This window comes from Natrix helvetica, assembly GCF_964273705.1.
Source record: "Natrix helvetica genome assembly, chromosome: 2".
Taxonomy (NCBI): domain Eukaryota; kingdom Metazoa; phylum Chordata; class Lepidosauria; order Squamata; family Natricidae; genus Natrix; species Natrix helvetica.
In genome coordinates this window covers 173876375-173889476 of record NC_138552.1, presented here as the reverse complement: position 1 = coordinate 173889476, position 13102 = coordinate 173876375, and positions in this window count along the sequence as shown.

The window sequence follows — 13102 nt, the reverse complement described above, 5'->3', positions numbered from 1 at the left end:
GCCGACCGGAAGTCAGTTCCCCCGCCATAGAGTCTCCTCCTAGTGTGACATCCTTTTTCCTCTAACTGTCCTAATTGAAAGCCCTATCAATTGTGGAGCCGACCAGCGACAGGGAGCCACAGCAGAGGGATGAAAGAGCCACATGCGGCTCCAGAGCCACAGGTTGCTGACCCTGGTCTGGGTATTTAATGATCCATTTGGCTTTCCATTGGAAACCAATGTTAAAGTTGTTGGATGGGTGTTGTTCAAATGCCAACAAATACATGGCAATGAAACTCATGGCTGGTAAAGACAATCCTGCCTTCAAGAAGTTATCAGTAGCCTATAGTGCTGCTGAGAGAAACTGGTCATGCAGAACAGCCCAAACTCTTATTATTTAAATTGCATTGATAAAGAGTGCCAGTTGGTATAGTGGTTAGAATAGAATAGAATAGAATATTTATTTCTAAGCCGCGCCCTCTCCTGAAGCATCAAGCAAGAAAACAGTAGAGTGTTAAGCTCTAGTCTGCTTTTGTCACAAAGCAGCTGGGTGATCTTGGGCCAATCACAGTCTCTCAACCCTAGGGAGGGGGCAATGGCAGACCACTTCCAACCTTGACAAGAAAACGGCATGGACTTGTCCAAGAATTGAACACAAACTAAAGGAGAGAGATTTTTTTTTAAATCAATTGCTTAAAAATAATGTGTAGTTTTCCTATATTTAGGCCTAATTTCCTGATACAGAATTGTCTCTCCATATGTTTGATGAATAGTTTATGTCGGGTGTCAAACTCAAGGCCCGTGGGCTGGATGCGGCCCCCCAGGGTGCTTAAATCCGGCTCAGGGGCTGGCCTGGAAATATCAAAGGACCGGCCCGCAGTGCTTCTTGCAAAAAAAATGCAAAAAAGTTTAGAGAAAAATGCATACGGTAACCCTAACCCCACACCCATCCCAAAACTCTGGATAGTAAAATGGGTTTATTTATTTATTAATAAATAAATGTACTTCAGAAGACATTTCTACATTTTGAAATGTTGTCTCCTCAAGGTGAGAGAAAAGAAAGCTGTTTATCCTTCCTAAAGGAACTAAACTAAAAAGATATCAATACAGGTAGTCCTTGAGAAACCATTAGCCTCTTAACCACTAGCATCCCAAAACTGCATATGACTCTGTTTCAAAGTTATGATAGACAGTACCCCTGCAGTCATTTAATCTTAGAACAGACCACGGGGATGCTGCAATGCCCCTCCTATTTCCCCCCATCCCGCTCAGATGGGATCCCTGCAGCACTTAGGCCTGCTCCTCCTGGAAGCAGCCGCCATTTTTAACACCCTTAAAATGGTGACTGCTTTCTCTGCTTTTTGCACCCCAATCAGCTGGCAAGCAGGAGGTTGAAAAGCTTTCCTGCCTCTCAAGGCTTTGGAAAACCGGTCCTTTGAATAAAAGGCAGTTTTAGGGATGGATTTTCCAAAACCCTTCTCTTGCTTAAAACACCTTCCCTCTCCCCCCTTCCCCAGCCAGCTGAGAGGGACACACTTGTTGATCTTTCCTCTCCCTGCCCCAATTAGGTGATAAAACTAAACTCTCTCTCTGCTCTCCAATCTCTATTCCCTTTAAAAACCCTAGCTCAGTGATGGCAAACCTCTTAGGCACCAAGTGCCCAAAGTGTATGTGCATGCCGAAACTGCAAGGCGTGAGCGCAGGAGCATTCATGCCCAGCGCATGCATCACAGAAACCTTAAGATCAGCTGGCCAGTGGGAGATGTGTGTGCATGCATGGCAAAGACCTGAAACAGAGCTGGGACGACTGTGCTCACAGAGAGGGCTCTGCGTGCCACCTCTGGCACATGGGCCATAGGTTCTCCACCAGGGGTGAGTTCCTGCCAGTTCTAATCTCTATAGAAGAGGTTCCACAAATCTACAGTGCCGTTTAGAACTGGTTCCAGCTCCCTCCCCCCGCCAGTCCGCACATCATCAAGATAAAGAGCGAGAGGAGGAATTCTGGGAGTTGAAGTCCACAAATCTTAAAGCTGTTAAGTTTGAACACCCTGGGGTTTTTTTTTCTAAAGGGTTAGGGGTGCAAGGGTCTTGTAACTTGACAGCTTTAAGACTTGTGTGCTTCAAATGCTAGAGTTTCTGAGCCAACCTTTTGGTTGCTAAGCAAGAACGTTGTTAAGTGAGTTTCACCATATTTTACAAGTTGGCCACACCCACCCAGTCACATGGCTGACAAGCCACTCCCACAAAGCAGGCCACACCTACAGAAGAGGTTCTAAAAATTTTTGAAACCCATCATTGTTCTCCACCTAGCTTGAACTCCAGGCTGACAAAAACAGAACCAAGCAAGCAAGGAGAGGAAAATCTTTCTGCAGCTTTCTGTACCCCACCGCACCTCCAACTAAACAAAATATCTAAAAGTTCTGCCACAAAATGGAGGATGCAGCACAGAAAATGTTGGACAACTGTATCCTTTACAGCAGTCTGTAATCTTATAGCTCTGCTTAATAGCTGCTCTTGAGCCTTATTTCGAAAGTTGTTATTTGGCATCTTTGAAGTTTAAACTGTGGATTCATCCTAGAGAATCAGTGGTGAGTTCCTAACCGATTTACTACTGTTTTGCTGAGCATGCACATGCGGACATAGCTGAACAAAAATTGGTCAGAAAAAAGGGAAAACAGCTGAGGAGAGGGAATTCGACTGCCGCCCTGGATCAGCTAGGCCAGCGATGGCGAACATTTTTTGGCTCACGTGCCACAAGTGGGGGGAGCACAGGGGGGTCATGTGCAGGCGTGCCGCACCCATAATGCAATGTGCACCCCCCAGTGTGCATGCGCGCGCAACGTGTGACCCCTCATTTTTACATGCTTTTTTCGCCCTCCCCAGGCTCCAGAGGTTTATAGGAGCCTGAGGAGGGCGAAAAGAGCCTCCCCCCCCCAGAGGCCCTCTGGAGGCTTCAGGGACCGTCCGGAGACTTCCCTGAAACCTTCGGAACGCTTAAAACGACCCTCCGAGCAAACTGGAGTCACTTCCGGTTTGCTCGGAGGGTCATTTTAAGCGCTCCGAAGGCGTCTCTGGACGGTCCCTGAAGCCTTCGGAACGCTTAAAACCACCCTCCGAGTTTGCTCAGAGGGTCGTTTTAAGCGCTCCGAAGGCGTCAGGGAAGCCTCCGACGGTCCCTAAAGCCTTCTGAATGCTTAAAACCACCCTCCGAACAAACCGGAAGTGACTTCCGGTTTGCTCGGAGGGTCGTTTTAATCGCTCCGAAGGCATCAGGGAAGCCTCCGGACTGTCCCTGAAGCCTTCGGAACGCTTAAAACCACCCTCTGAACAAAGCGGAAGTCACTTCCGGTTTGCTCGGAGGGTCATTTTAAGCACTCCGAAGGCATCAGGGAAGCCTCCGGACGGTCCCTGAAGCCTCCGGAGGGCCTCCGGGGGGGTGGAGGAGGCTCTTTTCGCCCTCTCCAGGCTCCTATAAAGCCTCTGGAGCCTGGGGAGGGCGAAAAATGGCTTTTAAAAAGGTGAACTCAGCTGGCCAGCGCGCGCATGCGCTCTGGCCAGCTGACAGGGCAGCGCCTCATGTGCCCTGACAAATGGCTCCACGTGCCACTTGTGGCACGCGTGCCATAGGTTCGCCATCACTGAGCTAGGCTTTGGAAGGTTGAATAAAGGTACGTATAACCCAGGAGGAGGACCTTATTTTAACAAAAACAGAGAACCGGTTCACTCTCTGTTGGAAGACACACTACCAGTTCAGGAAAAGGGGTCCAAACCAGAAGGAACCCACCTCTGTAAAGGATCATTATAACATAAAGGTCTCCTCCTATCCTGTCATCTAATTAAATCATACATAAACACAATGCGGAGAAACCTGATGTCATTTACTGTATATATGTCCTGGAAAAAATAATTTTCTGAGGATAATGTTCTCTTGAATTATATACCTAGTGACATGGAATTTAACCACTGGACAACATAAATGAATGCTCCATGCCCTCACAATAAATAAAAGAGTAATATTGCAGCATTGAAAAGATACATGTCACAAAAACAAGTCTGAAACATTATTGCAACTGTTGCTATAATGTAATTGTTGGAAGTGACATATAAGATGATTGAATATATTGTTGATACAATGTAAAACAAAAAGCTGCCAATGTTTATCTCTTAATTTTTGATCTTTATTTTTTTCTGTAAAAGTTGTGAGATTTGGGGGAATTTCTACGTTTCGCACGATGTAGCTATCAAAAATTTTTGTACCTATCTACCCCTTCCTATAAATATTTGTAAAAACCAATAAAATTCTTTTAAAAAAAAGATACATGTATGGCAGCATAGGCTCAATAGACTGAAGACTTATACCCATAGATACATACATGTATACAAACACATTTGCATGTTTGCATTAGAATATATAGAACTAAAGTGTTTATGACACATACTTATTATTTTTTTTTATGTTGTATCTTGTTCACCTATTTTAAGCGCTGATTTATGCATTTTTATAAGTTTTTTTTGTTTATTACAATATTTAGGCACTTTATTAAAATAAATAATCATATCCAGCAAGACAGCAAACTACTTTTTAAGAACAATAATAATGAGTGGCAGGACTAATAATTTATCAAGGACAGAATTGGCTAGTAATTTGTCCCGGTGTCTGGAGGCCGTACGGGTCTGGATGGATGGCAACCGACTAAAACTCAACCCTTCCAAGACGGAGTGGCTGTGGCTTCCGGCCTCCCGGTTCAACCAGGTGCTTCCATCTCTGGCCATTGGGGGCGTCCAACTAGCCCCCATGGAACAGGTGCGCAATTTGGGCGTCCTCCTAGATGCCCGGCTGTCCATGGATGACCATGTAACAGCCGTGGCAAGGGGGGCGTTCCATCAGGTCCGCCTGATGCGCCAATTGCGCCCCTTATTGGACCGGGATGCCCTACGCACAGTCACCCATGCGCTAGTGACGTCTCGCCTGGATTACTGCAATGCTCTCTACATGGGGCTTCCCTTGAGATGCACTCGGAGACTACAGTTGGTCCAGAACGCGGCCGCGCGGGTGATTATGGGGAGGACTAGATACTCCCCTGTAACACCTCTCCTGCGTGAGCTGCACTGGCTTCCTGTGGTCTACCGAGTGCGTTTCAAGGTTTTGATTATGATCTTTAAAGCGCTTCATGGCATAGGGCCTAGTTACATGCAGGATCGCATCCTGCCCCACACATCCCTACGACCAATTCGCTCACACAGAGAGGGACTTCTCCGGGTGCCGTCCGCCAAACAGTGCCGGGGGGCGACACCCAGGAGCAGAGCCTTCTCTGTGATGGGCCCAGCCCTGTGGAATGACCTCCCCCGTGACATCAGGATTACTTCCGATCTCCGCTCCTTCCGTGTACAGCTGAAGACCCACCTCTTTCAATTATCTGGCCTGGCTCAATCGTAATTTCTCTTATTCCTCCTAACTGTTTTTTAAATTGTCTTTTAAACGTTAAATTCTTAATTGCATATTGGGTGCTTACAATTGGGGTATTTTAATGCTGATTTTTAACTGTCTATATGATGTAATTTGTTACCTCCTCCGTGTCTGTGTCCGTGTATGTGTATGTGTGTTTTGTATGTATGTATGTCTATGTGTTTTTATACATCTTCTATGTTTTATATGCTCCATTGTACGCCGCCCCGAGTCCTACTTGGAAAGGGAGCGACTAATAAATTCAAATTATTATTATTATTAATTTAGTTCATTGATTTATATTGCATCTTTATTTCAGTTAAGGGCTTATACCATTTAGCCCATGTTACAATTGTTTAATGACCCTGGCCACTGGCCCAGGGAATAGCTTTCCACTGCACACTGGATTTTTGTTTTTCAAATTCACAAATTCAAATTCGCAATTGTCCATAGAAAGCACAGCTATGTACTGTAGCTGACAGTATAAATACACAAACTTCACCTAATAACAGAAAATTCAAGACTACTGTTGTTTTTGTAGCTATGCCCTTCAGAGCAGCTTGCAAAAACACACACAACAATGCATAAAAAGGTACACAGATATATCTGTAACTGCCCACAAAGCACAATGTCTGCCTTAACAAGCATTTGTACCAGATTATACAAAACCAGGCAACAAACATTTACTTATAAAGTGTTAATATGCAATGACTGCTCACAACTGTTTACACAGCAATGCACAGCAGCCCATATAAATGTTCTGGCCCATGTGCAATTTTAACTACTCAAAGGTGTACAAACATATGTAGATATGCCCACAAGGTAGGATACAGATGTGCACAATTGCTGTTTATAGAGCTGAATAGCAGAGAAGCAGGCTGCATAACTGTGTGTGGCACATCCGTTCTCCACTAAAACAAACCCACACATAGGATTTATTCATATAATTGCAACATGGGTACACAGCACAATGCCTCTGGTGAGAAACTACCCAGATACAGGTAGAACGCATACAATGGTTCTGTTAATGGTAAATTGTTTTTCAGACCAGCGGTGGATTCTGTTATTTAATTTATATTTGTGCTATTTATATCTTTCAAAACTTTCGTCTGTTTGCAGATTTTATTTGTTGTAAAGTACCCAGAGTCATGCATTTAAAACAGGTAATAATATAAATCAAATAAATAAATATTATAAGCTGTTATCTTGAAAATTCAATTGTCTAGGGTTAGGGTTCAACTGTTCTTAACTGGCCACTTGCTTTGTGAAGATAATATCAAGATGAATTATAGATGTGCATATACAATTCATAATAAGTTTTCAGTTCATTTTCAATACTAAAATAATCTTTTTCTTCCACAGAGAAGAAAAAGAATGCATCACAATATACAATGTAAATGATTCCCTGGATGAGTTTAATTTGGAAGGAAGGTAAATATAGATAAACATTGCATTCTTTTAGCCTCAAATAAGTTATTACATTTATACTGTAACAGTATGTGTTACGGTATATGAGGAATGATTTCCTCATTTAGGAAATCCAGCAAGAGATTTTCTCTTACTTACCCTAATTGTGGGTCAATCAGTGTCTAATATTCTACTTAGCAGATGCAGAAACAACCCAATCAGTGGATTTTTCTCTAGTGAATAGTGAAAGTTCAATTAAATGAGCTGTTTTGCATATGCAAGTGGCATGTTGCATGGGTGCTTCTTCAACAATCAAAATGACAACTGAAATCTGAAACTCCCCTGGAGCTTTTCCAGAGCATGCTGTCAGCCATATGTTGCTCCACCAATGGAGGCCAATTGAAACCCTTGTACTTGAATGACTTACACTGTCCCTGTAGTCTGTTCCCTATTGGCTTTGCTGACATTTTTTGCTAGTCATGCCAGAATTCATTTCTTTGAAGTTTTGTGTATTGGTGGTGGTGGGAGCCTTTCAAAGATGTGCCCCAACTCTGTTTTGAATAAATAGAAATTTCATAACATATGTCCTAGCTTCCACTGCTGCTATGCTTTCATTTTCCACTGAAACCTATCTTGTTCAATAACAATCAATAACAACACAAATATTGCACTTCATGGTTTCCCAAGGCCACATTGATTTAAAAAAACAACAGCAGTCAAGGTATTTTGGTATTCAGAATGAATGCAGCAGGCAAATAATGAAATTGAAAGTGAAGCTCAACCTCAAGTTAAAATGCAAAAAAGTAAAGCCCAGACATTTGTGTAGATTTATACAAAATCATATCCAAAATAGTTCTTGAATATTTTCCCGAGAAGAAGTTTGTAACATCTTTGCTTGATTATGTTACAGTTCAAGGAAACAGAAATATCTGAATCAAAATTTCTGGTAAATCCTTTCCTGGTTCACTGAATTAGAACATGAATCTGACCAGGTGCAGTTTATTCAACAATGAATTCCATAGTCCAGTGTACCAGGAAAAGATGATATGTAGCAGATTTTACATTCAAGCAAGCAGAGATGTCTCATTCCATTCCTACTGAAGTCAGCCATGTTCCTCATCAGTTGCAGTAAACATGCTTAAACTATATTTGCAATCTGTCAGGTCTGTGGAGATTAAAGAGGATGATGGCCTTCAGGAAGAAACAGCAAACTGTTATCACAGAGTCAAGAAGAAAAACGTAGATTAATCCCAGGACACCTAGAAAGCACGAGCAAACATCTCAGACCCCTCTGATTCACATGATTATAGAAAGAGAAAGAGAGGAAGCACAATCAGATTTGCAATATTATGTTACTACAGTCCATCTAAATTAAGTAATCTTTAGTCTTCTGTGAGGTTCATTTCTTGGTCTGGTTGGTCTCAGAGATGCAAAATTATTTTAGTTCAGAAAAATACATCAATAGCAACAGCAATCAAATCCTGACTAACAAAATATTGGAAAATACCTGCAGTGTTGTATTGATGCCGGACAGGTCTATGTCTATTTTCAGGCCTGGAAGGCTCACAGTCCATGGGATTTTCAAAAAATGGAAATATCCTTTGAGCTCCTAAAAAGAAATTGGAAGATTAAGCAGACAGACAGACCTGCTAGTTATAACATGCAACCCTTTCCCATAAGCTTGGAGGCAGACCTATAGTATATCAGCATTTAATATCTGAAGCATTTTAAAGGATATCATAGAATATCGCTTACTAGGGCAAGGTTAAGAACTCTTGTCACCTTCTCCTACCTCTTCTTTATACTTAAAATTAACTGTGAAGGTTTATTGCCATCGGCAATTTGCGGATGAAGTCATCATCTGTAAAACTGGAAACACATTATACAGTATTGTAGGAAATTAGTCTGGATTTGGAAAACCATGCAGGGTGAGCATGTTAATTTTCTCCCAAGAGCAGAGCTTCAAACCAAACTGCATGTGCATCACATTTATATTTGTCTTTTACAGTGTGTGTGTGTGTGTGTGTGTGTGAGAGAGAGAGAGAGAGAGAGAGAGAGGGAGGGAGGGAGGGAGAGAGAGAGAGCGCGCGAGAGAGAAAGTGTCTGTATTCTCAGTGGTAGAAATCGGATCATCTGTATGACCCTGAAAGAAAAGACCACTGCTGATCTGTATGAGCAAATTAAGACTTCAACTAATTCTCAGTCACAACTGAATATAAAAGTGAGAGAGCTATGACAAATACCCTTTTTAAAACCACCGATGGACAAATTGAAATTTACTACATATCTACTTAAATGAATAAATGGTGTGTTTATAATCAGACGTTTGTGGTTTTCGGCAAACTACATATGTGCCTTCTGGTTTTCTTGACAATTCAGATGCTTGGCAACTGGTTCATATTTATGATGGTGGCAGTGTCCTGGGGTCATGTGATCATCTTTGGTGAGCTTCTGACAAACAAAGTGAATGGGAAAACCAGATTTACTTAACAGTCATGTTACCAACTTTACAATTACAGCAATTCACCTTAACAATTGTGGCAAAAAAAAGTGGTAAAATGAAGCAAAACTCAACAAATGTCTCACTGAGCAACAGAAATTGTAGTCATAAGTCGAGGACTACCTATACTCTCAAGAGCAGGATGGATAGGGAAGACAATTCTCCTCCGTCCTGCAGTCCTTTATCTAGACAAATCTATTCCACAAAATTGAGGGCCCTTAATAGTGATTTTCAGCGACGCGGTGGCTCAGTGGCTAAGACGCTGAGCTTGTCGATCAGAAAGGTCAGCAGTTTGGCGGTTCAAATCCCTAGCGCTTCGTAACGGAGTGAGCTCCTGTTACTTGTCCCAACTTCTGCCAACCTAGCAGTTCGAGAGCATGTAAAAATGCAAGTAGAAAAATAGGAAACACCTTTGGTGGGAAGGTCACAGCGTTCCGTGCACCTTCGGCATTTAGTCATGCCGGCCACATGACCACGGAGACATCTTCAGGGTCTTCCGCTTTGAAATGGAGATGAGCACCTCCCCCTAGAGTCGGGAATGACTAGCACATATGTGCGAGGGGAACCTTTACCTTTAATAGTGATTTTCAAGCAGAATGTCAGGCTGCAAGGAAGGAGATGAAACTAAATTTTATTGAATATATTGAAAGCCTGTTCCAACTGTTGTCCATTGTTTTCACAATAATCATTCACCAGAAGCATCCAAACCACATTGCCATAGACATGTGAGATTACATCAACGGTGTGAATCATATCGAAAAAAACTTTGGTACACTTGAAAATGGTAAAGATGAGTGAACAGAATGTACGTATATCTACATCTCAAATGCCAATCGAGAGGTGAGACTTAAATAAGAAATGGATTGGCCTTGTTCCAGAGTTTGCAACAAAAGGAAAACCCCATTTCCCATCTGACAAGCACAAGAAAGCAGAGCTGTTGAAATGACAGACAGGATCCCTAAAGTCTGCTAAAGAGATAACAACACTTCCACATGAGGGGGAGGGTGGGGGGAAGCAGGGGAGAAAGAAAAAGCAAACAGCTGTTAGCCACAAAGGGCTGTTTGGCAGCAATAAAGGATTTCTCAGCAGGCAGATAATTAGACAGAATCCAGGCACTGCACCATTGGATGTCCAGGAATTAAATTTAGGGAAGACTTCACTGGGGCTATGAGGTATTTTATTATCCTCCTTGTGTTACCTTCAGTTTGAAGCATGTGCTCTGTCCTGGCATATTCCCATGTAGCAAGTCAGCTAGGCCAAAATCAGTGTTACGCACTGCTAACATATCATAGGTAATCCTTGACTCAGGACCACAGTTGAGCCCAAACTTTCTGTTACTCAACAGAGACAGTTGTCAAAGTGTCAAAGTTTTGCCCCATTTTACGACCTTGCTTGTCACAGCTGTTAAGTGAATCACTGCACTTGTTAAGTTAGTAGTAAGACAGTTGTTGAGACACTCGGGCTTCCCCATTGACTTTGCTTGTCAGAAGGTCCTGGGACCCTGCAACTGTCATAAATATGAGTCAGTTGCCAAATGGCTGAATTTCTATCGCGGGGACCGTGGGGATAATGCAACGGCCATATGCATAAGAAATGGCCATGTCACTTTTTCAATGCCATTGTAACTTCGAACAATCACTAGATGAATGGGTTGTACGTTGAGCGTACAGCACCTGTATTCCTGAATGTTCAGGCCTTCGAAAGATTATGTACTGTGTTTGTGTAATGTATAACAACTGTTACTATTCCACTGCTTAAGTAGTCTTCCCATCCAAAGTTCTCTGGAAACAGAGCTTGTTTCCTGACCCACTTGTGGGGAGTGGGGGGGAGAGTATCAAGCTACAATTTCTTAAGCAGTGTATTTAAAAAGATATTGGTCAGACTTTTTAACTTCCAGGATAGTTTGCACAAGGTAATCAGAGGCACACTTCCTTATAATCTAAAGCAGTGAACGCAAAACCAAACTATGTGTGCAAGCCAGAAGGCTCCAGTTTATAGATATAATTGAAATGCAATGGCATCCTTTGGACCTTTTAAAATTCAGATGTTGTTTTGACAGCTCTTTTGGAATCTCTTGGAATCGTTTGGAAACGTGATTGAGATAAAACATGTATTAACATTAAATATCTAGAACTTTGGAAATATTGGACCATATTTGCAGCTTCTCCCCCTCTCCCTCCCTCCTTCTCTCTCTTTCTCTCTCTGCTAATGTTTGTATTTGCCAGCAACACATCAAACTTAAGGGGAGAGATCAGGTTCGTGTTCCTGATGAGAATGCTCTGTGCCTGCCTACGGAGAGGTCCCAGTAATGTTTCTCCCTGCCATCCTTCAAGCACGTTGACATTTGCTGAAAACTCCAGGCATAGCTTGAGGCGGCTCCGTTGCTGATCAAATTTCCTGTGTGTGCTTTTCTTTTTTTTTCTTTCCTTTTAAAAAAAATATGAATGTGTTTGATGTGTTTATTGCTTTTGCACTTTTTTGCTGTACACTGCCCGGAGTCATTTCTTGTGAGATGATGGGCAGTCATTGAAATTTGATAAATAAATAAAAATAAATAGCTGGCCTGATTTGTGATGGGCTTCTTAGCCAGCTGAGCAAGAGAGTTCACTGAGCTGGAGAACCTCGTGACTAGAATTAGAAACTTATGTAAGCAGCTCTCTTCTTCCCTTCTTCTGCCATCATTTTTTTTTTAGTGTGAATCACAGGGAAAGACAATGGAGAAGGTAGATATGCCAAGGAATTCCTGGCTGAATAGTATCATTTTAATGTTTGGTTTTAGCAGTTTGTTTCTGAATGAAACAATAGTTGTGATTATTATCTGTGTATATTTCCAAGAAGATAACTTTTGTGTCAATTTTCTTTTTCTCCTTCCTTCCTTCCTCTCTCCCTTCCTTCCTCCCTCCCTTCTCCCCTCCACCCACTCAATTTCCAGGATGAAGCCAAAGTTTTGTCAAAAGATATATTAATACTTATTTCCATTTCAAACAAATTTAGTTGTTCTGCTTTCACAAAACGTTTCAGTGAACAGACTACTGACTACTATGATTTGTCTTTCTGCAATATAAATCTGCAAACAAACCAAACAATGCGATTCATTTTTTCTTGTTAAAGATTTCTAACTATTTTTAAAAAGAGATCTTATATTAAGGCATGTAGATTTGAAGAACCACCATCGGGGAAATGTATATGTTGAGGAAAAGCAACAGTTTGATCTGTATTTATAAATAACAGTTAGATATTCTTGTATTAATACTTTTGTACCTTGTGGACATAAGGGAAATAGCTTATATACGTTATATATTTGTGTAAGTTACGACACAATTTTATCAGCTCAAAAAATATCGGGAAAACATCCGTTAGAGTGGAAATGAGGAAAATTAAGAAATTGAGATTTTCAAGATTTCTTCTTAGCTAGGCCAGTGGTGGGCAACCTTTTTTTTCAACTGAGCCAAATCTCGCCAAAACCACGATTGAAATTTATTTTGAGAGCCACATTTTTAAAACCGAAAATACATAGGATGGTACACTGTTTTTAGTTTCAATAAACTCTGGCATTTGAAGCACACAAGTCTTAAAGCTGTCAAGTTACAAGATCCTTGCATCCCTAACCCTTTAGGGAAAAAACCCCAAGGGGTCTTCAAACCTGACAGCTTTAAGACTTGTGGACTTCAACTCCCTGAATTCTGAGAATTGAAGTCCACCAAGGGCATCAATCATATTAGCCCAGGCAGGGATCTGCAAAATTGGCTCTTAAGACTGGTGGACTTCAA